Source organism: Lepus europaeus, chromosome X (assembly GCF_033115175.1).
Source record: "Lepus europaeus isolate LE1 chromosome X, mLepTim1.pri, whole genome shotgun sequence".
Lineage (NCBI taxonomy): Eukaryota > Metazoa > Chordata > Mammalia > Lagomorpha > Leporidae > Lepus > Lepus europaeus.
Window position 1 is genome coordinate 114200257 of NC_084850.1, and position 25621 is coordinate 114225877.

Below are 25621 nucleotides of genomic sequence, written 5' to 3' on the forward strand. Positions count from 1 at the left end.
TTGTGTTTCTATGTGGGTGCAAACTGTTGAAATCTTTATACTAAATTGATCTTCTGTATATAAAGAGAATTGAAAATGAATCTTGATGTGAATGGAAGGGGAGAGGGAGCAGGAGAGGGGAGGGTTGTGGGTGGGAGGGAAGTTATGGGAGGGGGAAGCCATTGTAATCCATAAGCTGTACACTGGAAATTTATATTCATTAAATAAAAGTTAAAAAAAGAGAAATGAAGTCATAATGATGTAATTTCAAAGTTTAAAAAAAAAGAAATATAGCAATAAAATAGAAGCTCATCTACTGTAACTGAGTCAAAGAGAGATTGACCACAAGAAATGATGTAAGCAGCCACCAGTACAGTTGGGAATAATACCTCAAAATTTCCATCTGCAAGGCTGACTGAAGGCTAACTCCCTAGAAGCAGGCCTAGAAGTTTGAACAGTGTGTTCTATGTTCCACTTCATGATTTCTCATGTGTGGGATGGTATTGTGCTCACAGGTGGAAACTAAAAGGTTCATTTATCATTCAAATGAGGTTGACTTTGATAATAAATGGCGAATTAGTTTAATTATATTAATGGACTAAAATAGTCATTCTATACAAATCTATTTTAAAAGATATTCTTACAAACATTAATCATGTACATCGAGCATTTTCAAATTTATAGTGAAATCAGAACATTAAAAATAGTGTAAACAGAATAACTATTTTATTTTATTTTATTTTTTTAACTTGACAGGTAGGGTTATAGACAGTGAGAGAGAGAGAGAGAGAGAGAGAGAGAAAGGTCTTCCTTCCGTTGGTTCACTCCCCAAATGGCCGCTATGGCTGCCGCTGAGCCGATCTGAAGCCAGGAGCCAGGTGCTTCCCCCTGGTCTCTCATGTGGGGGCAGGGGCCCAAGCACTTGGACCATCCTCCACTGCCTTCCTGGGCCACAGTATAGAGCTGGACTGGAAGAGGAGCAACTGGGACTAGAACCCGGAGCCCATATGGGATATCGGTGCTGCAGGCAGAGGATTAACCAAGTGAGCCATGGTGCAGGCCCCAGAATAACTATTTTTGATACTATCTACATACATTATCTTGAATATTTCATCATCACTGATATTTATCTGAAAAATATTTCATTTATTGTGGTATTGTTATTTATGAAGCATTTACAAAATTGCTTTTAGTCTTCAAAGTTTAAGATATTTTATGATTAATTAATTCAATTTTTTTATACCTTCAATGACTCCCTTCTGATAAATACATGTAATTTTTTATGGAAGGGTGAAGTAAGTGAGAGGTTCACAGAAAAATTCTTGAAATTAGAGGATAGGTTCAATTCTATTTTTTAATCAAATGTCTAAACACATCAACCTAAATATTTCTTCCACAGATATTTTACAAACTGTTACGACAATTTCTTAATAATCTTTGAATGTTTCACCAAGTTTAGATTTTTTAGAACTATAGATCTTCACAACTGAGTTCTGCTAAAAAATTAAAAATTCCCCTATTAAAAAATAGGAGTTCCAGCATGGGTTTTTCACTTACAGGTTAAGGTGCAAGTTAAGATGCTCATGTCTCACATCAGAGTGCCTGGGTTTGATTCCTGACTCCCACTGCTTATTCCAGCTTCCTGCCAGTGCACAACTTGGAAGCCAGGAGGTGATGGTTCATGTACTCGGGCCATGATGGCAGACCTGGATTGAGTACCAGATTCTGGGCTTTGGACTGGCCCAGTCCCACCTGTTGTGGATATTTGTGGTATAAACCTGTGGATCTCTGTCTCTGTCTCTGTCTCTGTCTCTCTCTCTCTTTCTCTCTCTCTCCTTCTGAAATGAAGGAATAAATAAAAATAAAATAAAACTAACCATTCTATTAAAATATCCTTGTAATTAGGTAAGATATCCCAAAGTACCTTAAATCATATGCACCATTGAGATCTTATAATTTAATATTTTTCAATTCTTCTCTCGCCTGTCTAGGGATTTATATTAAAGTTTTCTGAATTTTTAGTCTTGTTTCCTGGTATTACTATTCAGTAACATTTTGAAAAAAAATAACTTTTGGTTCTACTTTAAAATGTTTTAGTTAAAAATTCCAACTAAATATGTACAAAATCAAACCAAATATAAAAGAAATTATTTATTTCAATAATTGAATAAAATTGTAAGACACAGGTTAATTTACAAAATAGCTATTCAGAGGGTCAAATGTTTCTAAAATTCAATTAAAGACAGGCAGCAAAAGCAAAGGCATATACAGCCAAATTGAAGATTTATTTTGTAATCAACATTGACTTCATTTTGTTTTCTGGTTTGGTAGCTATATGTGTAAATTTTGACAGCTACATATTTCATTATGATTTATCAAATATGAATTATGTCATGAACCACAATTTATTTGCATGTCATAGACTTCTTTATTTTTAAATAAACACAACATTGTTTTTACAACAATACTGTGCTTTATTAAATTTGTGTTCCCTCAAATTAATTCTATCTCCAGTATTAAATCTTAAAACTGAATTTATAGAAGTATTCACAACAGTGTCAGATTGTTTTAGCAGACTGAACTTTCAAAGGTTTTACTTTCATTTTATGAATTGGATGACAAGATTGAACCATTATTGGATTTAATTTAGTGGAATTTCTTTTTGAAGCATCTGAAGACTTCCATATAAAATTGTCATATGTGAATTTCTTTTGCTAAAAGAGCCAACAAATAAGCAGTGATTTTTTTGGGTACACACAAACACAAAATTATAATTGAAAAAAAGCCAAATCAATTTAGACCAACAGTCACTTGATCTAAATAAAAAGTTATTTTCTCAGCAATAGTTTATCACAAGTTCTGCAACTGCACTTATTAAATCATCATCTTTAGGCACTGTTTCTCAACATTATTCCTCATGTTTGAAGTAGATGCTGATGTTCTTCAATATATTTGTGTTTTTCTTTATGTTCAGTGATATAGTCCACATACACTGATCATGGACAGTTTGTGCTACTGCCTTTTGCACAAAAATCAACTCTCTAAAAATAGAAATTCAGTGGGAATTGTTTCAATCATTTTTTGCTTTCTTTTTTTTTAAAGATTTATTTATTTATTTGAAAGGCAGAGTAATAGAGAGTAAGAGGCAGAGACAGTGAGGTCTTCCATCCCACTGGTTCACTCCCCAGATGGCTGCAACACCTGGAGCTGCACCAATCTGAAGTCAGGAGCCAGGAACTTCTTCAAGGTCTCTCATGCAGGTGCAGGGGCCCAAGGACTTGGGCCATTTTTTACTGCTATCCCAGGCCATAGCAGAGAGCTGGATCAGAAGTGGAGCAGCAGGGACTTGAACTGGTGCCCATATGGGATGCTGGCACTGCAGGTGGCGGCTTTACCTGCTATACCACAGAGGTGGCCCCTTTTCTTTCCTTTTGATCACAGTGGTGCCTAGAAGGTTTTCTTCATGAAATTAAAAGCAATAAAAACATTATCAAACAAATATAAATGAATATTTTTGCATTTATCCCATTTAATGTATGATAGAATCACTGTAGCATGAATATAGACATAATTTTATTTCCTCTATGGCAAGATTGCTAAGCCCCTAGCTTCTCCACATGATTTACATGTACTTAACATATAATATTCCAAATTTCCAACTAAAATACCAAATGGCCTCTTGATACTCAAGCCACAGCATGAAACAAAAAACCTAAATGGCATATAGATCCTCAGTATTAACACTTTGCCCACCACAACTGTAGATGGAAAACAGTTGTTATTACTCAAATTTGATCTGAGTTCCCGTCATCTTCTCAGTGGGAGCATGTATGCTGTTCTTAAATGGCAAATTTTATTTATATTGAAACTAAAAAGAATCAGGGGAATGTGCTTTTGCTTGTGTTTTTATTTTTTCCTCTAGATTTAGCTACATGTGGGTGTGAGAATGATATTACTTACACGTTTTTGTCATATAGTACTAGGTAAGATCATGGCAGAAGACATGTGTAGAATGCAAAGTCTACCAAATAGGTACTAAACAATTTCAGTAACTGTAAATAACAGTAAGGAGGTACTCAAGAAGACACAGACACTGGCCTTTTTTGGGGCAAATCAGGAACATTTTGAGAATCAAAATAAGTACTAGATTAATAAATTTTAAATATGGCCAATGATAAACTGGGAGAGATTCTTGTAAAATAGAGGAAAACCATGACTAAACAGGTAAATTGGAGTGTGTGATCACCTGAAAAATGGGTGATTGGTAAACAGCACTGGAAAAAGTTGAAGAGGGGATAGAGGATAAAGACCAAAATGCGGCTCAACAGGCTAATCCTCCACCTTGCGGCGCCGGCACACCGGGTTCTAGTCCCGGTCGGGGCACCGATTCTGTCCTGGTTGCCCCTCTTCCAGGCCAGCTCTCTGCTGTGGCCAGGGAGTGCAGTGGAGGATGGCCCAAGTCCTTGGGCCCTGCACCCCATGGGAGACCAGGATAAGCACCTGGCTCCTGCCATCGGAACAGTGTGGTGCGCCGGCCTCAGCGCGCCAGCCAAAGCGGCCATTGGAGGGTGCAAAAAGGAAGACCTTTCTCTCTGTCTCTCTCTCTCACTGTCCACTCAGCCTGTCAAAAAAAAAAAAAGACCAAAATGAAAAGACTGGACATTTTTCTCAAAGAGAAATTGAAAGCAACTAAAATCTTTTAAGCAGCTGTTGTCTGATTTTTCATTCCCAAGATTATTTCAATTGCTATTGTGAAGAACACAGTAAAAGAGTTTGGTCAGGTGAGAGCAAGGACTCCGAGAGGCAATGACAATAGCCAAGACAAGAAAAGAGAATATTTCCTGAAGGTTAAAGAGAGGGAAGACACACAAGAAATGTCATCTTCCTGTCTTTACCAAAAATCTGTGTGTTCATTGTTCACCACAGTCTGAAACAAGGTTTCTTGCTGAAAAAGGTCTTGCTCTAGTGGCGGGTTGCCAGGTTGTGATGCCACTTCAACCCTAGAAAAATAGGTGATTAAAAAAAACAAGGTCTCCAATCATTCTATTTTGTTGCCTAAATTTTATATTTATGGCAAGATGATAAAGTCACTGAATATATGTAACAGAAAATGAAATGGCATGCAATGCCAGCATTTCTTTTCTTTCTTGAAGGAAATATTATATGAAAAAATAAGCAGTACCATCCAAATCATTCTGTAAAGTAGAATCATATTTTAGTGGGTTAGATATTTATCAAGCTGCATTTTGTATTTTAGCATCAATAGTCATTAAAGGAAGAGAAATCGAATGTCTTGTATAGGAAAGATTCATATCTTCAAAATCATTTTGACTTTCCACTGGAGCTTTCAAAGTTCATATTCATAACAATAGTATAAATGTGAAATAATATAGCTTGCCACTGTGGTAAAAAATTGATTCCCTCAGCTATACTGATGATGAGGATGCATGCTATCTTTCTTATTTATAGAAAATAATATGAACATGGTGTTATGAGTCACCTTCACACTTCTGTGCTATTCTTTCCTGCTCACATCAGCCAACATCAATAAGATATTGCCTGCAAAATAACATGCCAGTATGATTGCCAGTTATTTCAGTATCAAACTTCTCTTATTTAGGGAAAGGGAGAGATCGGGTAGAATGAGCATGCATCTACTCAAATGAGGCTAAGTTCTCAAGCTTATTTAATCTCACTAGTCCAATAGTTAATGGAAAATCACTCATCCCTTATGTCCCTTTTGAGCTACACTCCATGCCACAACATACTTTTGTTTCTATAGAATATTTCTGTCTCAATTGCCTAGTGGAATATAACTTATAAATTTCTGTAAATACCATACAAATTATATATTTCATAATGTTTTATATGCTGATTATTATATTGTAATACCATTAAGGAATCTGAGAAATACCCAAGTGGTGAGGCACAGTGAGAGGTTGTCCTTTAAATCTGTTACTAACTTTACTTCCATTTTCTAAAGTATCATGTCATGGCTTACTATACTATCATATCATTATCTGCATGATTCCCCAAATAGTAGGGCTGATATTTTGGGTCTTGAGGAGTAAGTCCTTAATCTTTATATGTTACATCCAGCCTGCGGGGCATATTAGGCCCACAGAATCATTTGGTCTGTCCCTGCAAAAGCAACTGCAGGCAGGCCTCAAAATTTAATAAATCTATTGCAGACTAATTTTTAAGTTGATAGTTATACATAGCTCACAAATGATGTTATAAATATCCAAATGGCCCTTGACAGAAAAATGTTCCACACCCTGTGTTAGAGGGTCAAAATTATTAATACAGAGCAGATTGAAATTGGCCAGGACAACAACAAGAAAATGCATTAAATTTTCATTTGGAAACTTGAGAAGAATTCTATTGAGCTGTCTTGGACCATTTATGAGTAAGAAGTAAACTCATGGAGCCAGTGTTGTGGCATAGTGAGTTAAGCAGCCCATTGCAGCACCATTATCCCATGTTGGAGTGTCAGTTTGAGTCACAGCTGCTCTTCTTCCAATCCAGCTTCCTAATATTGTGCCTGGGAAGGCAGTGGAAGACGGATCAAGTGCTTGGGTTGGGCCTCTGCCATTCATTTAGGGTGGGTTCCTGTTTCTTGGTTTCAGCTTGGCCCAGACCTGGCTGTTACAGCCATTTGGGGACTGAACCAGTGGATTGAAGATCTCTGTCTCTCCTTCTCTCTGTCACTCTGTTTTTCAAATAAATAAATAAATTTTTTTTTAAAAGAAGTAAATGTGTGTTTTATGTAAGTCATTAAACACTTTGTATCTAGTTGTTCAGTAGCTAACCTACTTATCTCGCACAATGTAGGATCAGGTCTCCAAGAAATATACTTACATCAATATTAATATACTAATATTCAGCTGGATCTTGAGTTGCCAATTCAGAATTCATTAGGGTGGACTACTAATGCTGAAACAACTAACAGATGTACCTATTATAGATGTGCCTGTAGTGTGGCATTAATGGCTTTGTAACATTCTGAGGTCTGAAGTGAGCCTGCTTTTTCAGCTCACTGTATGGCAGGTAAAGTTCTAGGGGACTCCAAATATCTTCCCTTTTCTTTTCTGTACTCTATCCCTAAATCATAGAAGACATTCTACAATGAGTCTTCCTTGAAGGCATATTATTTGCCACTGCTAGTGAATGATGGTTTCTTTCTGCTTGATTTGGAGTAGAAGTTCTCAAAGTTATGATCCCTTTGGTGCGCTTTCTTTCCTACTCTCTCTGTTCCATAAATCCAGAGACAACAGAGCAAGAACCACTCCATGAATACACACGATTACATAATCTCTTTTTGGGGATAAATAAATTGATATTGGATGCATTTACCTGCCAAATTTTCTTCTTTCATTGGACAAAAGCTTTATAAACTTCACAAAGATCACAGAAAGAAAAACCGAAAGCCAATCTTATTTTCAGTATGTGTGGGGAAACACTAAAGAGGGAAAAACTTGTAAATTGAACATTACAGTGAATTACATCATCAAAATATGAAAAACAAAAAGATTTATCCAAAAATGTTAGAATGGTTTAATGTTCCATAAGCAATGAATATAATTCATCAACATTAATAGATCAATGAAGAAGCATGATGTGATGGCTTGTTATTTTATCAACTTGGATGGTAATGATCATTCTATGGGGCAATTAGTCACCTAATGGTGAGATAGAATTCACTGCTGATCCTATACAGATTTCTCTGTGTTTGGAAATTTTGTCTGATGTCATTGGTATACAAATAAGTCTGGGAACCTCCAGAATTTGAAAGCTAAGGAACCAACAGGAACAGAGCCAGGAGTGAGAAGAATAGTCAATTGAAGGTAATAGGGCAGATCATGTGCATTTGGGTAATAAGCATCCCAATGTGCAACGTCAGAGACACTGAGACTGGGGTTCTGAAAAAAATACTTTCTATTTCAGAGAAACTGAGATAGCTAGAAGCATACAAGCAGGGATTTAAGCATCAAGAATAATAAGGCACAAAACATCCAGAAAGTATAAAACTAAGACTTTGATATAATCATGAAGCAAAAGTCCTGAAAGAGAAGGAACTAGGAAACAGAAGATTAATATAGCATATTAGTATGACAATATGGTATTGGGGCATTCAATAACTAGTTTAGGGCTCCTTGAATATCATCTTAATACCCCCATAAAAAAGAATATCAAGGGGGATAAATGGTCCAGCTGCTGAGATTGAGGAATTCAGTGTTAGAGATTAAATAAAAGTGCCAGCAGAAAAACTTATACAAACCAAAGTAGATGAGATAATGTGGAATGGGATATATCTGTAGTACAAGGGTAAAGGGAAATCTGAAGACACTGTGTGCCTAGACACATTTAGCAACCTGCCATCAAATTGAGTTCATCTGTTCTTGAATTTTGAAATAATTTCTTCTAATGAGTGCTTATAAAGTCAATAAGATCTAGTAGAAAAATCAAGCACAAGGGTTAGCATATGGTATTTATTCTGTAAATATTAATCTTACTTTCCTTATCAGGACATAATGATGAACATTCATGAAAATGTAACTGTAGCAAATTAAAAATTATTGATAATGTTAAGGTTTTCCTTTACACATGCTTGGTGTAGTGGTCATCAACGCCATTTGTTAGCTATTTCTAGCTCTGTGACACCCAGATAAGGCTAGGATTGCATTGCCTTGCTGCATTTGATTGGTGGATCTCGTGACTAATTTTGGCCAATGGTCTGTGAGAAGAAGTGGGGCATGTCATAGCCTTTGTGTCAAAACAAATTGCCACATCTGAAAATATGACTTAACCATCACTAAGCATAATTTAGTCATGAGGAGGATTTCCTTGCCAACAGACATGTAGCAAAACATGTAGCATGCATGTAGGAAAACTGAGAAATAAATATTGTTTTCTGAGACTAGAATTTGCAGAATTCTTACTGTAGCAGAGTCTAACCATGCATGCCTCATGCACATGAACACATTTCACTGTAGATGGGAAAACCAGCACAGTGTAATCTGCAGCTCTATGGGCAAAGATCAAAAGATAAAAGGCTTGAAATATTGAAACTAAACAAAACATCTCCCACTCTGCAGTATCATGTAAATTCGCAAATGTGTAGAATACAAAGAGACAGACACAGAAGGAAGACATAATTTTAGAACAGCAGCAAAAACAGCAGGAGGCGAATTAAAGGCTAAGAGCTTTGTTCATTAGAAATAGGATTTAGGTCAATGTAGAGTTAGAGGAGCTGTGGCTTATGATGTAATGGGATGTAGGGAGTGGTAGTTTGGAGTGTTGGGTCAGCCAGAAGCACAAAAAATAATGAAGAGCTACTGCATGCTGTTTGCATGAATCTCTTATATGAACATTTGATCTATCTCGTTTATTAATTGTGTTGAAATTGGGATTCCTCTACTGAGTTCTATGAGGTAGGATTTTCTCATTTTAGATAGGAATGTATTCTAAAATGGAAAGGCTTCCCTGATACCAGTTTTTCAAGAAAGGAGTTGTCAGTTAAGGTATCAGGATGGCAAAATCACCTTCACCACTCTGTAAAACTAGTTTATGGCAGAACTGTACTTTGCTTTAAAATATCCCATGCCCTCAAGAGTTCTGTCTTATGTACACCTATAGTACAAGGAATAAAAATAGTAACATAGCTTTGAAACTTTAAGCCACTTCCCTCTCCTAACCACATTTCTTCTTCAGCTTATTTATTTTAATCATCCTCATTTTTAATTTCTGTTAAGTACTACATTTCAGATGCCCTTGCCTTGTCTTAAGAACTTCATGATTGGATTTAGTATTTAGGTAAAATCCTGAAAATGTTCACAGTTGACTTACACTTGGTTTACATATTAGTGACAACCTGAATCACTGTCCAGGTTGCAAGCCCTTAATAAGTTAAATGTGATTAAAATGTGGTGTAATGGTAGGTAAAAGAGCTTTTGAATCTGAAGAGTTTCTTTTTAGTTCTTACTGTAAGATGGAGCAGCAATGCCTAGTTTCTCAGATGTTCATATGAACTAAACGAAATGGTGCTTTTATCACAAAACATAATTGTAAAATCAAAATACTGCTTTTCTATACCAATTTCCTTCCACTCATGAGTCATCTAAATTATTACCTTCTTAGCACATTCTTGTTCATAAAGCAGACTACTTCTGTTCATGTCTGTAACACATGTGATTCAACTACAGATAATCAGAGTGAAGAACACACACTTGCATACACACACACAAATTATATCATTGTCCCCCTCCAACATCCCAGACTGGGGGCTGCATAAAATATATGATTCTCATTTCTTCTTTTAGATGTTTGTACAATGTAAATTTGGACAATTTTGAGTATGCATTTTAGCACTTTAAATGGGAATATGTGTTCTCAGCCCATACAGACACTCCCAACAATCACTAATAACAAAATTTATCAAGGATTTCTTCATAATGGAAATCTGTTGTAACATCTACTCCTTAAATATTTAACTTACTGTACTCATTAAAGAGTATGCTTATGCACAGTTTTCTGTAATTCTTCATCACATTGAATAGAAACTACATTCTCATTTTATTTTTAAATAAACATATATTGTAAGGTAAAGAAACAATACAACACAAGATACTAACTGACTAAATATTACAAAGACCATATCTGTAAGCAAATAGTTTTTTTTTTTTTTTAATGCTTGTTGTGGCAAAGGAGGCATTCCAGGAAATTCTAGGAATGTCTCAGAAGTAGGACTTAAGAGGGGCTTATTGGATTTGAACTTGTGTTTGTTTCAAGAGAGCTTCAAGAAGAGTGTCTGATTCTGGATTGGGTATCCTCAACAGGAATTGTCCAGTGATTGGAGATATATATATATATATATATACACACATATACATATATGACACATATCTAGGAAATGGGAGGCTTAAGACAGTACCCAACTTGATCTTGACAAAGAAGGAGCGGTCATTCATGTTTATCAGAAAACAGAGATGCCTGCTTTCTTTTGTGCTTGCACAGTGGCCTTGTCTTTCCCTCTCCAGTTTCAGACATGATCACTGAGTGGCCTTATTTGAGAATTTTATTAGATTTTGTAAGTGTTGTGCATTTTCAATTGGGAACATCATGGCCTGGCAGGCATTGTTTTACTTCCTCACTATCTAATTTATGCCTGAGTCATAACTACCTTCAGACTTTTGCCAACAGTAAATACTGAGATTCTTGAAAGGCTAATGCTCAGGGAAATGGTGATGAAGATAAAAATGATAATGCATAGTAAATTATAAAAAATTTGAACACTGGACTTGATTCAGGAGAATGGTTGAGATAGGACTGACACATACTTTGTTTCTCTCCCCTGGGTTTAAGTACACATGTAGTTTTAAAATTTAATTTCTTTATTTTTAATGCATAAATAATTGCTTATATGTATGGGGCGCAATGTAATGTTTTGATATTTCTTACATTATAGATGATCATATCAAATTAATTACAAAGTAAACCTCACAAACCTTCCATTTTTTGTAGTAAGAAAATTTAAAATCTACTATTAGCAACTTTATTTGTTTTTGTTTATTATTTTATTTTCTAAGATGGCAGATAAAATTATATATATTGTATGTTTTGAAGCACATACATGAAGAAACTTCAAAAATTTCATGGTAAATGGAATTAAAAGATTGTTTTGGTTCAAGCATTTTTTAAATTTATGAATAATTTTTTGTAATATACATTCCATGACTTTTTTGAAGACACCTCACACATAGTGGAATTACTTAATCTAGCAAATTACTATATGTGTTACCATAATTATTCCTTTTGTGTGGAAAACAATTCATATATACTCTATTAGCATTTTTCAAGAATAAAATATATTATTAAAAATGGGCACCATGATTGTACTAAACATCTTGAACTTATTCCTCCTATCTAACTAGAATTTTTTGAAATATTTATTTTATTTATTTGAAAGGCAGGTGACAGAGAGAGGCAGAGACAGAGAGATTGTACATCCACTGGTTCATTCTCCAAATAGCTGCATCAGCCAGGGCCTGGACCAAGCTGAACCCAGGAGCCAGGAACTCCATTTGGAGCCCCAATTTGGGTGGCATGAGCCTAAGTATTTTGGGCCATCTTCTACTACCTTCCCAGATATATTAGCAGGGAGCTGGATTGGAATTGGAGTAGCAGGGACTCAAACTGGCACTCATATGGGACATCAGCATCATAGGCGACAGTTTAAACTGCTGAACCAAAACTCAGTCCCCTCTAACTAGAATTTTGTATCATTTGATTAAAAACTTCCCACCTTCTCCCCAGTCACCTCAGAATGTAAACTTTTGTAAACTTTATTAAAAATTGTATTGAGATTCCTCAAGAAATTTAAAAAACAGAATTATCATATGATTCAGCAACCCTTCTATTGGGAACATATTCACAGGAATTGAATAACCTTTGAAATCAGAAAGTATGAGCCGGCGAGCCGTGGCTCAACAGGCTAATCCTCCACCTTGCGGCGCCGGCACACTGGGTTCTAGTCCCGGTCGGGGCACCGGATTCTGTCCTGGCTACCCCTCTTCTACGCCAGCTCTCTGCTATGGCCCGGGAAGCCAGTGGAGGATGGCCCAAGTGCTTGGGCCCTGCACCCCATGGGAGACCAGGAGAAGCACCTGGCTCCTGCCTTTGGATCAGCGCGGTGCGCCGGCCGCAGCATGTCAGCCGCGGCGGCCATTGGAGGGTGAACCAACGGCAAAGGAAGACCTTTCTCTCTGTCTCTCTCTCTCTCACTGTCCACTCTGCCTGTAAAAAAAAAAAAAGAAAACAAATTAGAATGTTGAAGAAATATATGCACTCTGACATTCATTGCATCATTATTCATAACCCTCAAGGTATGAAATCAACCTATGTGTCCATCAACGGATGAGTGGATAAAAGTAAGTATGATATATAACACAATGCAATACTATTCAGCAGTAACAAAAAGGAATTATTTTAGCACTTTTGATATATACAAAGCACACTATTAGATTTCACATATAAGTGAGATCATGCAGCACTTGACTTTATAAGCAAACATGCATTTTCAAATTCAGATATTGAATTTTGTTTAAAAAATTTTCAATTCATTAGTATAAATAGTTCATGTTAGGAATACTTGTACTTAAATTTTCTAGCTGTCCATTCAGTAAGGGCAGAGCATGTTTCAACTACCAATACAGGTTGAGCAATACTAATTCGAAAATTCAAAATCCTCCCAAATCTGAAACTGTTCCCATGCCAACACAGCATCACAAGTGGAAAATTCTACACATGACTTTATGTAAAGGGTCATAGTCAAATAATGTATAAAATCACCTTCAGGCTATTTGTTTAAGGTGTGTGTAAAACAAATGAATTTTATGTTTAGATTTGGGTCATTTATTCAGAACAATATAATATACATGAAAATATTTTAAAAATATGAAATCTAAAACACTTCTTGCCCTAAGCATTCTGGATCAGTGATATTCAACTTGTAGTATAAATTCTCTGAAACAATGCATTTCAATGTAAGTAAATTAAGCAGCAATTAGTAGTTCCAGGAGCTGGGCAGAGGGGGAAATGTGGAAGTACAGAGTTTAATTGATACAACGTGAATAGATACTAACAATCTATGTGACAGCACAGTGCCTATAGTTAACCACATTGCATTTTATATTTAAAAATTTGCTAATAGGTTAGATTTTACATTAGATTTTCTATCTAATAGAAATAATAATCACAGACAAGAAGATGGGAGGTAACTTTGGAAGTGATGGATGGGTTTATGGCATAGATTGTGGTGATAGTTTAATGAGTGTATACTTATCTTCACACTCAAGTTGTTTTTTTTTTTTAAGATTTTATTTATTTATTTGACAGGTAGAGTTATAGCCAGTGAGAGAGAGAGACAGAGAGAAAGGTCTTTCTTCCATTGGTTCACTCTCCAAATGGCTGCAATGGCCAGAGCTGCACCAATCTGAAGCCAGGAACCAGAGCTTCTTCCCGGTCTCCTATGTGGGTGCAGGGACCCAAGCACTTGGGCCATCTTCCACTGCTATTCCAGGCCACAGAAGAGAGCTGGACTGGAAAAGGAGTGGCCAGGACTAGAACCAGTGCCCATATGGGATGCTGGCACCACAGGCAGAGGATTAGCCTAGTGCGTCACTGTGCCAGCCCCCAAACTCAAGTTGTATACGTTAAATTGTATTATTTGTAAATTTTTATTTATTTGAAAGGCAGAGAGACAGAGATCTACCATACACTTGTTCACTCCTCAAATGACCATAACAGCCAGGGCTGAACCAAGCTTTTGCACAGCAAAAGAGGCCAATCACAGAGTGAAGAGACAACCAACAGAATGACCTAAAATATTTGCAAATTATCTAACAGGAGAATAATATCCAAAAAGGAACCTCAAAAACTGAAAACTGAAAAACAAACAGCCCAATTAACAAATGGGAAAGGAATCTGAATAGATATTTCTCAAAAGAAGAAATACAAATGACAAACAAATATAGGAAAAATGCTCAGCATCACTAACCATCAGGGAAATGCAAATCAAAACCACAATGAGCCGTCATCTCATCCCAGTTAAAATGGCTATTTTCAGAAAGACAAAAAACAACAAAGGTTGTTACAAAGATGGAGAAAAGGGAATCCTCATACTCTGTTAACAGGAATACAAATTAGTATAGCAATTATGGTGAACAAAATGGAGGCTCATCAAAAAATTAAAACTAGATTAAATAAATGATCCACCTATTGCATTTGTGGTTATATATCCCTAGAAGTTGAAATCAGCATATGAGAGAAATACCTGTGCTCCCATGTTCATTGCAACACTGTTCACAAAAGCCAAGATACAGAATCAGCCAAGGTATCTACTGATTGATAAATGGATAAAGAAAATATGATTTATGTACATGATGGCTTATTATTGAACCACGAAACTGAATGAAATTCTAATATATGCGCCTTAAATGGATGGAACTAGAGATCACTGTTTTAAGTAAAATAAACCAGGCCAGCGCTGTGACTTAACAGGCTAATCCTCTGCCTTGTGGCGCCGGCACACCGGGTTCTAGTCCCGGTTGGAGCGCCGGATTCTATCCCGGTTGCCCCTCTTCCAAGCCAGCTCTCTGCTGTGGCCCGGGAAGGCAGTGGAGGATGGCCCAAGTCCTTGGGCCCTGCACCCGCATGGGAGACCAGGAGAAGCACCTGGCTCCTGGCTTTGGATCAGCACGATGCGCCGGCCGCAGCGGCCATTGGAGGGTGAACCAATGGCAAAAAGGAAGACCTTTCTCCCTGTCTCTCTCTCTCTCTCACTATCCACTCTGCCTGTAAAAAAAAAAAAAAAAAAGTAAAATAAACCAAATACAGAAAGACAAATACTATATGCTCACCTATGTGGAAGTTAAGAAGTGAGACAAATCTATGCTTTTATTACTTATTCACACATACTGATACTTTCTATACTGATAATTTTTTGGAATAATCTTTATTATATTAATCTAAACTTAGAATAGATATTTCTGCATGCTGGGAAGTGGATTAGAAGGTAGGGTAGTATGAAATTAAATAACAATTACCGAAACACAGATAGAAGCAACAAATTCTACTGTTCCACAGCACAGTGGTGTTACCATAACAATGTATCATATATCATGTGGAGAACTGGAGGAGTGGAGCTGGTAGTCTTCAAACACAAGGAAAAGACAATGAGATGGAATGGTTTTGTTCATTTTGTTCAGTTTATACTGTGTATATATCTGGAAGTATTTTGCTGTAGCTCATACAATGTACAAGAACTACATGTTAGTGAAAAAATTTCGAATGATAAAATGATTTACAAAAAAGGAAAATCTAAATAAACAAAGCAGTTACTATCTCTTGTAATCTAGCAGAGAAAATTATGTTCTTTTACCAGTTTCCTGTAAAGGTTTTACTGCTTCAGCTAAAGTTGAAATCACCATGAAAATTTATCTTGAAACAATATCAAACCTGGTAGGTAATTAATAGTTATAAATAATTATTAGGTAATGTTTTGGAGGTGAGCTTTGTGTTTTTAAAATCACTTTCCTGATTTCAGCTAATTTTTCAAGGAAAAAAATTTAAAATCTTCATTGAAAATAGAAGGCTAAAATTGAAACAGTAATATTTAAGAAATGAGGCTCTTAGAAATTATTTATTTGCTTTCATTTTATTTGACGGAGAGGGAGACTGAAAGACAGAAGTGGAAATAGAGATCATCCATCCAATGGCTCATTCCCCACTCTGGGAAATATGTTTCCTCAACCCATCCTATAAGGCAATTTCTTAATCTGTTTAGATATGCCAGATAGTCATATAAGAAAGAGATACAATAAATGTTATATCTGAGTTCTGAAGTCAATTTTAAATGTCTTGAGACATCTGAAAGTTTTCACCTTAAGTGATTCAAGAAAAATGTGATAAATTTGTTTTTATTAATTTTGTTCACATACAGTGATACTTTCTATGCTAATGAGTTTTGTGAAAACTCTACATTATAGAAAATAAAAAATAGTGAAATTCCCCTGGAAAAAATGCAAATCAAAGCCACAATGAGGTTTCACCTCACCCAAGTTAGAATGGCTATCATTCAGAAATCAACAAATAACAAATGCTGGAGAGGATGTGGGGAAAAAGGTACCCTAATCCACTATTGGTGGGAATGTAAATTGATGCAGCCATTGTGGAAGACAGTTTGGGGATACCTCAAAAATCTGAGTATAGACCTACCATATGACCCAGCCATCCCATTCCTGGGAATTTATCCAAATGAAAAATCAGCATATGAAAGAGTGAGCTATACTCCCATGTACACTGCAGCTCAATTCACAATAGCAAAGATATGGATCAACCCAGATGTCTATCAACTGAAGACTGGATAAAGAAATTATGGTATATATACACTATGGAATATTTAACAGTGGTAAAAAAAAATGAAATCCTGTCATTTTCAAGAAAATGGATGCAACTGGAAATCATTATACTTAGTGAAATAATTCAAACACAAAAGACAAATGCTATATGTTCTTCCTGATCTGTGGTAACTGATAGAGCACCTAAAAGGTAATCTATAGGAGTGAAATTGACACTTTAAGATCTGATGATTTTTTTATAGCCTTTGTCTCTATTGTTGAGGAACAGTGATTTTATCTTCATATAATTGTTGAACTCTCCACTGAGTGTAGGGCTAATCTATATATAAAGTATAATGTTAACTGAAAATAGCTATTTGTAAAAAAAGATGAGTGGAAATAGGAGGGGGAGGAGGAAGAAAGATGGGACCATGGGCAGGAGGGAGGGTAGGGTGGAAAGTATCACTATGTTCCTGAATCTGTATATAGGAAATACAGGAAAGTTGTATACCTTAAATAAAATTTAAAAAAAGAAATGCCTCTGAAAACTGAAATAACATATGAAGGTGAGACTTCATTCGTAGTTCATCACAACTAGCAAACCCAGGAATGCACAAGTAGACTGGAGAGGTGCTAGTGCAGAAATTCTGAAAATAGAAACTTTTTACACAAGCCTACTTCAAAAGAAATTAGCAGGAAGAGAAAGATAATATGCCTAGGAGGATAAGGAGAGCAATGGGTGGTGGTGGCAGAAATAAGCTGGCATTTAGTAGTATTCAAAAGAAATTATTTGGAGAGATACAGACTTGGATTCTTCCCTCATTAAGTTCATCATTTTTGTAAGAGACATAATCTTTCTTAAATTCAGATTTTTCAGTTGTTAAGTGGCAATAATATTTATAGGCATTTTAGAATTAAGCATGTTCTATGTGAAGAAGTTAGTTACTGAAATTTTATCTGTGCCCAATAAAGAATAATTATGGTAATGTTAATACACTAGATCAACTTTATCCATGTGAGATACATTCCAAGCCTTGCAGTGTATGCCTGAAACATCAGATTGTATCAATCCTATAATTTAATGAGTTTTCCATATTAACTATGTACTTAGCATATATCGTGGCCATAATTTTTGCAGTTTGAGGTGTAAGAACAAAATTAGTGTGAAATTCTTTTTCCTTCTTCATCATTCCATGTCTCATAATCTGAAGAAAATTTGTTCTTACTGTATATTTTAGTAACCTCAGCATATATTTTTTTCATTCTCTAATAAATTGAGAACTTTCACATTTTTACTTAGATAAATTGTTTTATGACTTCTTTTTGGTTTATCTGAATTGCCAACATCACTGCTTCTATACTTAGGGCCATTATTAAATAAAGTTTACTTGAACCCTAGGACCACAATACCTCCATGGTCAATCTGAAAATTAGGACAGTTACTGAGCGACTATTGGACAGAATGCATGTACTGCATAGATAAAGGTTAAGTTTGTTTTGGTGTAAAATACTCTTCAAGTTCATGCATACTTCGTTCATCATAGGCATTTTCATGAACATTTGAAGACCTTTCATATATGTAAATATAAAAGAAAGTAAAAGAAAGTACACACTTTATGAAACTCATTAACTCAAAAGAACTTTTTTGCTGTTGGTTCACCCTCCAATGGCCGCTGCGGTTGGCGCGCTGCGGCCGGCGCACCGCGCTGATCCGAAGCCAGGAGCCAGGTGCTTCTCCTGGTCTCCCATGGGGTGCAGGGCCCAAGCACTTGGGCCATCCTCCACTGCCTTCCCGGGCTACAGCAGAGAGCTGGCCTGGAAGAGGGGCAATCGGGACAGAATCCGGTGCCCCAACCGGGACTAGAACCTGGTGTGCCGGCGCCGCAAGGTGGAGGATTAGCCTAGTGAGCCGCGGCGCCGGCCAGAATTTTTTTTTTTTTTTTTGACAGGAAGAGTGGACAGTGAGAGAGAGAGAGACAGAGAGAAAGGTCTTCCTTTTCTGTTGGTTCACCCCCCACTGGCCGCTGCGGCCGGTGCACCACACTGATCTGAAGCCAGGAGCCATGAGGGTGCAGGGCCCAAGGACTTGGGCCATCCTCTACTGCACTCCCGGGCCACAGCAGAGAGCTGGACTGGAAGAGGAGCAACCAGGACAGAATCCGGCGCCCCAACCAGAACTAGTACCCCGGGGTGCCGGCGCTGCAAGAGGAGGATTAGCCTGTTGAGCCACAGTGCCGGCCAAGAACTTGTGATATCTCATGATCATTCTTTCATGTGTCTCTTGTGCATATATAACACTGTATATATTTGTATAAGTGGGATCACATAATATATTTTTTTTATAAATCAAAAACATTTTGAGAACAATTTTCTTTTTGTTCTCTCTTCCCTTCTTTCTTCTGGCTGTCTGCCACTTCCCCAGGAAATGAAGTAATACTAACAGTCAGGTGTTTATCTTTTCAAATTCTCAATGTTCATATTATTACATGCACAGCATACACAAAAACACACAAAAATATAAGGCATTTTTTCTTATGTATGCAAACCTGAATCTTTTCTTTTGATTAAGTAATCAAATTTCGGAAATCTACACAAGACAATGCAGACAACTTATGCTCATGTTTTAATGGCAACATAATATTTATGGTGTGTCTGTACCACAATTTATTAAAATATTGCCTATTTTTTCCTCCTGGAAATGCCATTCATTTTCTAATATCTATATTTCGAGGTTTGTTTTCTCTTGACTTTCAAAGATACTAATTCATGTTTAGTTAGCGAAGCTTTTCTTGGTTAAAAAAAAATCTTTAGCTGGATTTTTAAGTGTAAAGGCTTTTTTTTCCCTGTTGTTTGTTTATTCTCCTTTCAATTATCATATATGACTACCACCTTTCTTGGTTGTCCTACTTATTTTTCTTTTCTCTGGCTTCAGTTTCTTTTGAGTCTTGCTCACCCTTGGGGGAAGGTTTGTTTTCTGGGATAATTTAAAGTGAGGTACTTTCTAGGATGGTGAGGAATTAGCAGTCTTTGTCTATCTGAACTGTCAATACTCTTGGTCACAAGTTGTCAGTTCCCTATGGATTCACCAGAAGGAAGCCTTTCTACTGCCTATTCAGTTACAAAGACTGCAGTTCTCTCTCTCTGTCTCTCTCTCTCTCTCTCTCTCTCTCTCTCTCTCTCCTTTTGACAGGCAAAGTTAGTGAGAGAGAGAGACAGAGAGAAAGCTCTTCCTTTTTGCCATTGGTTCACTCTCCAATGGCTGCCACGGCTGGCACACCACGCTGACCGGAAGCCAGGAGCCAGGTGCTTCTCCTGGTCTCCCATGCAGGTGCAGGGCCCAAGCACTTGGGCCATCCTCCACTGCCTTCCCGGGCCACAGCAGAGAGCTGGCCTGGAGGAGGAGTAACCGGGACAGAATCAGGCGCCCCAACCAGGACTAGAACCTGGGGTGCTGGCACCGCAGGCGGAGGATTAGCCAAGTGAGCCGTGGCGCCGGCCAAGCATAGTTCTCTAAATTCGGGAACTATGCGGTCTCAGACTACCTTTTCAGCTATCCTCAGATGCTTTTCAGCATTCATGCAGACCAGTAAGTCTGCCAGAAATATTCACAGAAACCAGCACCTCCATTCCATTTGGTCATCCGTGAGTTCTGATGTTGTTATCCCAAGGAGCTGTGTTTTCCTGAGTTTCCTTCTAACACTTTCTATAGTTGTTCATATGTTCTCAAAGTGGAAACATTTGCTGGCTCTCTTGGCCACACCCCAGCAGAACACAAAGCTCCTTCTTCTTCCTCTGGGTTTCACATGCTTGTGGATTCCAGTAATTGTTTCATATGTAAGTGATAGTTTGGAGTTGGATTACAGTTAGAAGAGAGGGCCACAAAGACAGTTTAGCTTTTCGTCTCCCCCAGAATGTCCTATAATACCTTGCCTTTTAACTGTTTAGGTCCCTTCTGAGAAAAAGCACTTATCACAATTAATTGCAAATAAATGATTACTTTTTTGATATCCAGATAATCAGAGCTCCATTAGAACCAGTAGCTTGCATATCTAATTCCCTGTTTTATCCACAGTATGTAATACAACACCAGCAGTATCAGACGTTCAATAAATACTTGAGGTGTGAAAATTAGTGACTTCATGTTAAAGTACTGAGAGAAGGTTAACCCAAACCCATGAAAGAATAAAAAGTAGACACAGCCTTACACCTTGAGCAACAAAAAGGATAATGTTGAGAGACCACGCAGATAAGTTGTGACTAGAATGGAAAATGTACTTGCTATCACAGTCATTATTAGTTGAATGAAAGCATATTGAAAAATATTTAGAGTGTGGTGCTGGCATAATAGAACATTTTAAGTCATATATATGAGCTGAAACCTTAATATTGCTAGGTACTGAATATTTTGTTAACCAAATTTCTTAATATAATTTGTGCCACAGTACTTACAAAATAATGTGCACAGGGAGAAAATGGCATTGTTTTCCTCAATGTAATTGGTGTCCTCATTTGTAAAACATACTAGAGCAAGAAGGATTATTATAAAGACCACAATTATATCTTTAATTAAATATTTACTAAGCTTTTCTGATAACTAAATGTTAGGTTCCATGTTAGACTCAGAGGTATCGATACTGAGCAAAGTAGAAATGGTTTAAATTCTGTGAAGTTAAAGAACTAGTAGGCATATAGACAAAAGACGAGTCTGCAACGTGGCATGCTAGAATCTGTGATGTTGTATTTGTTAGGGTAATGCTAGCTTTCACAGAAGATAAACCCTCAAACACTGGAAATTTAACACAATAATCTCTTCTTCCCACATAAGCCCAAAGGGAAGTGGTTCTGAAGAGGAGTCGTTCCTACAGACAGTGATTTGGACACCTAGAAGGATAAAGCCTTTGATAAATTAGATATGCTCCTTCCAAGATTGTCTTGGGTGTCTATACCCATCCAGTGGTTAAAAGAGATATGAAGGATCTCTTTTCTGTCCATGTTCAGAACTCAGTAACATGACAACTTAAACTTTAAGAGGTCAAGTTAATCTTCCTTTGAAGAAGTGATTTCAAATAAAAAATCTGAATAAGAGACAGCGAGGCAAAGAAGAGAGAAAAGTATATACCAGCTAGCAGGGAGAGCAGGTGGAATGGCAAAAGAGAAAATGTCACTTTTTGGAATATGGAAATATTTTCTTATGGCAGCAATATGGCTATATTTCAAATAGGTTAGGATAATGATAGAGAAATATCTTTGCTTAAACCTGCAACTGTGAAAATATTTCAAAGATTCCAAATAAAACTGTGAAAATATTTGAAATACTCCAGATATTGTATGCAATTTGATCAAAGCAAAAGCTTTGAGTACAGATATTTTCATCATCATGAATAATGTTGGTTTATGAGTTTATAATTTTAAACATGGCGACTTAAAGTCTTTTGTCATCCACAGTTATATATGATTTGCTGCTCATAAAACTAAAGCATTGTTGGTTCTGTGTGTAGCTGTCCTCCTATAGGTTCCTATGGACTTTTTCCAGCCACTTCTATTGTATTCAGTACTTTGGGATGGCTCTGTAAACAGATGAAGCCAATAATGTATTAACAGTACCAACTGAGAGAAAGTATGGTTAACTGAGGTTACTAAAAACAAAAAGCAATTCAAATCAATTGGCAATCTACAAAAAGAGTTAAAGATTTTAAAAGCTATTATTAAAATTGCTATATTGGTCTATTATGCTATGTTATATGTGTGTACATATTGTATGTCCACATGGGGAAATTTTATTAAGAGTTTTATTTTAAATGGCTTATAGATAAGATTGTCTATAAATTTAAGCTGCTAAAATTAATCAAAGATACATTTTAATTTGTGTGACCTGAATCTGTGTATCATATGTTTTAAACTTGTTGGTAGAATGTTCTGTAAATAAGTGATTCTTAATACATTTTCACTTTAATTTAATATCTATTTTAGAAGGTAAGATATAAAGGCAAACAGAATGTAAATGAATACTCAGGATTAATTGTCTGCTTAAAAAATAAAAGCTGGATTACAGGTACTTTTTTAATTCAAATCTCTGTATATTTTCATATACAAATTTATTTTATATATTAAAATTAGTAACTGATTAGGTCAGATATGATGGATAAAGCTTTGCTTACCAAATCTGTTGCTAGGTATTCTACATTATGTGCACTAATACTGGGAATAACATATTAGTGGTTTTCAATAAGTCAGTAGAGAATCAGCTATCAATCTCTCCTTTCACCTAACTAAAATAAAACATGAAGCAATTTGTGAACTCAGACTTCATATGGAAAACAAACATTTTGATTGATACATTTAACCCATTCTATGGAAACATTTTAATTGAAGAATGAATCTATAATATATCTGTATCTCTATGTCTGTCTAGTATATATATGTATATATATATATATATAATATGGGTGTATGAATTAGTTTTATATGTTTATTTACTTATTGAACTTGTATATTACTTTTCTAGTTTTGACTCCAAAAGAAATGATGAAAAACCTCTAAATAGTGCAATTAAAGTGTCTTTTGTAATCAGACTGAACTTTTCCACTTCCTTATCTTATTTGTCTTGTCTTACATTTGTACGCTCTGCATTATCACTTTTTTGTTTCAGTTTTATTTACAGAAATATTTTAGTCTTTCCCTATATACTTGCTCAAATTTTCCTTCAAGTGCTTGCTTCATCTGAGGTATTACTAAGGAAGCTTTATGTCCTGCTAACAATGTACTCAAAATTGCTTCCTGCCTGTCTTTCCTACCAAACCTAGCATGCCTGAATTCTGTGAAGCTCTGTCACTCGCCACTCAAGCACTTCATTCATATCTTTGTGCTGTGTTCTGTTCTGGGTTGAGAGGGTCATTTTAATCTCCTGTTGTCAGAAAACATAGTCTCTTCCTGATTTTGGTCCAAACTGAAAACAGATTCCCCTTTGGGAAAGAAGCAAGAACACTAAGAAATATTCTACATGACACCATTAAAAAGCTCCTATCCTCAGCCCATTTCTTTTAGATAAGGGATATTTTTTTCTACTTAACTCTTTTATCTCACTACCATATGGACTATTATAGGTAGAAAGTTTGGCCAAATTTCATTGAAATCAGAGTAGAAGTTTTATGGACTTTTTGTTTTCATTGCTGGCTAACATAACTCTAAATAATTGGCTAATGGTATTATATAAATACAATCTTAATAAGACTACAACACAGATATTTAAATTCTATGAGACCTGATGCCCTTTACATTTCTTATGGGGTAGGATGCTTAAAGCTCATTAACTTATGTCATAAATTATGATCATATTTTACAAGTCACTGATCAATCTTTTTATCTGATAACATAGTCTCTCATCATTACTAATAAATGAACTCAGTAGTTGTTTGACTAGAGGACAAAAAGAAGGCTCAATGGAAGCGTTAATCTACATAAAATAAAAGTAGCTCCTAAGAAATTAATTCCTTTCCTGCACAAGGATGACACGCAAATTCATGAAGCGTTCCATATTTTTTGATACAGAAATTAATTCCTTTGGGGTGAGAGATGTATAGTCACACTTCACATCACGCATTTTATCAATTTTAATGGATATTGACTTGGTAAATCTTTTTTTTTAACTTTGATTTAATAAATATAAATTTACAAAGTACAACTTTGTACTTTTTGGATTATAGAGGCTTTTTCCCCCCATAACCTCCCTCCCACCTGCAACCATCCCATCCCATTCACATCAAGATTCATTTTCAATTCTCTTTATATGCAGAAGATCAATTTAGTATACACTAAGTAAAGATTTCAACAGTTTGCACCCACACAGAAACACAAAGTATAAAGTACTGTTTGAGTACTAGTTATACCGTTAATTCACATAGTACAACACATTAAGGACAGAGATCCTACATGGGGAGTAAGTGCACAGTGACTCCTGTTGTTGATTTAACAATTGACACTCTTGTTTATGACGTCAGTGATCACCCGGGGCTCTTGTCATGAGCTGCCAAGGCTATTTTGAGTTGACTTAGTAAATCTTGAAAGTTGGATTGGAGCTAAAAGATCATTACATTTTCTAGGGAATTCTACACTTCCCTCTCATGAGTATTATTCCTTGAAAGGAATGAATTATGTTAAATAGAGGGTTAATAAGAACTTTGGAATGGTTGAAGTCTAGGGTTCTGAATTGGGAAATGATTTTTTTCCTTGAAGTTAGAGATTAAAATGTGGCATATTCAGAGAGAAACTTGTGAAGTGTAATTAGTGCTGGGGATGGTTGGGGTTGTTGTCACTAGTGTTTCTTCAGACACATTTTATCATTTCATTTCCTTCTTTCATTTTTCATAGGATCTTTTTTTTTTGCAGTAAAGGGCTTTGTTTCAAAGATATGGACCTATCACGGAGCTAAATACAACAGTTTTGTTAAGGGGATAGAAATATTTTGACCACTAGGAACTTGGAAGAGCCTATTTACAGATAATGTTCTGTCATAAGGCAGGTGGGTGGTGCCAAATTTAACAAAAATATAATAGACACATTACTCATACAAGCTGAGATGATATTTGAAACTTCTTCCAGAGTGCACATTGCTCCATATCTTTCTACAATCTCTTAGACTGAATTTGAACTTTTTGTTCTGAGCTTCAAAGATCTATTGTACTTGGCTGCTGATTCCAACAAAATCTTTTATCCCTTCAATTCAGGGTCAGAGTTTCTTTGACTTT